This window comes from Balaenoptera physalus (genome assembly GCF_965194825.1).
Source record: "Balaenoptera physalus genome assembly, chromosome: 1".
NCBI lineage: Eukaryota > Metazoa > Chordata > Mammalia > Artiodactyla > Balaenopteridae > Balaenoptera > Balaenoptera physalus.
In genome coordinates, this window is record NC_138882.1 from 129,510,282 (window position 1) to 129,512,409 (window position 2,128).

Below are 2,128 nucleotides of genomic sequence, written 5' to 3' on the forward strand. Positions count from 1 at the left end.
TTTTTGCAATCGTAACAATTTGGGACTGACAAAACATAGCAGGAATGATCCTCTTACCCCCACCATTTTGTGTCCTCCTCAGGCTACCGAAACCTGCATTAGAGCCAAGAAGGCTAGAATTTACATGAGGGTACAGAGCTCAGATGTAGTTCTGTCATGGACCTTGTCAAATCAGCATCCCTGGGGTCCGGTCATTTATTTAACAAGTGTTTATTGAGAACCTAATATGTGTCAGGCAGAACTAGCACTGGATATAGACCAGAAAACAAAGTTATGATTTCAGTATTGTAGGTAATGTTGACAGGCAGGTTTTACCAGGGAGCAGACTCTGAGTTGGAGATTTATTAGATTATATTCCTGGGTTCAACACACGGGGAAGGGAAGGGCAGGAAGAAGGATTGGACAGAGTGAGCTGCACTATAATCTTGGTAGATTATAAACATTTTGGGCCCACTACCCCATCCCTCTTCTCTAGGACTCCTTGTTCCTGGGATTCCCATGTTGCTCCTTTTAGGCCCTGGGCTAACCAGCCAAGTCATCTGCCACTGCCCATGAGTCCACTTATACTGTTACCTTGGGCCACATCTCTTTCTACACAAATTGGATGACCTGGTAAACTGCCCAAAGCTCTACCCGTTGAGAGGATTTCCTCTCATTACTGTCTATCAAGGATACCTCTGAATGAGGTTGTGTTGCTGCCACAGTTAACTTGCAGCTTTCACCCCTGTACCAAACTGACCACCCCATGAACCAGGCTTGGGGGTCTTTTCCATTAGTGGGTCATGAGGGATGTCTCAGCCCCCCACCCCCATGTTGAAGAGCAGGTGAGGGAGAACTGCTGGTATGAAAACAGTGGTGGATGGCACGTGGGTCTGTCCTAACTCTTCTTGTAGCTTGTCCGTGCCCTCTAGAATCGTTCGTGTTCAATCCTGGCTGTATCACTTCCAATTTAAGATGGATTGCTGCTGGGCCCATCCAATTTTATGACTTGGTGAGTCTGACAAAACTCAGGTCACGATGGACAGCTCTGGCTGTATGGTCGTGTGATGCTCCGTGAACTGTCTTTTTCTCAAAGCCCCGGGGCAAGACTGCAAACATACATGGCTGTCTACTCAAGTGAATGCTGCGATTTCTGACCCTCTTTTCTGATAGGGATGGAAAATAATTCATTTGCCAGATCAATAGCTGCATAGCATGTATCCGAGATTGTGTTAATCTTCTCCAGCATATGTAATACATCTAACATAGCAATTGGGGCTCCTACTTTTTGAGTTTGCAGTAGCAGGTTGTGATCCTCCAGGATTCATCTGGTTCCTTATAGGGGCCAGACTTATGAATTGAATGCTGTTATGATGAGAATCACCATCCCTACATCTTTTAGGTATAATAGTAGCACTATTTTCTGCCATTCTCTCTGAGATGTGACATTATTATTTTCCCATCTTAGCTGAGCGTGTGGAGCAATGTCAGAGGCTTCTTCTTGGCCTTCCTCACTGTGATAGCACTTGCCATACAGGCCAAACACTATCTGTGTAGTTGTGTCAACTACTAGGTGTGTTCAGACTAATTAAACATTCAGGGACTTAGGAAGTGAATACTGGGTGGGTCCATGGACTCAATGGACCCACTGTGGCCTGAACCTAGTCCAGGGCTACATTTATTTCCTGGCCCTTCTGTATCCTCATACTAATGGGGGACCATGATGCCACCTCCAAGTGTCAGTGGCAGCTCATACTCCGTGTCCGAGAGTCCTCTCAATATCTGGGTAATCTTCTTTCTTCAATGTACAGCTACTCAAGCAAATGGCTATAGGTCACTTTGGGGGAACCACTGTTACGTACACTTGCATGGTGTTAGAAGGCCCTTCTTCCTGGGGCCTGCCCTCTTTCAGTCAGTGGATTCGGAATCTGAATCCTGGCTCAGGCCTGCAAACTGGGTGAGGAATTGTGACCTTAAATTGGGGAGACCGCCCTCTTCCTTGATTTTAATCTTTGCAAGGTATCAGTTCATCTATCCTTGATATCTTTTGATTATGTATATTGACTAGTACCCATACTGGCTGCCCATTTATTCTCCACTTCCCCATTCAGGGATAATTAACCAAATATAATTAACCATCTTTATAATC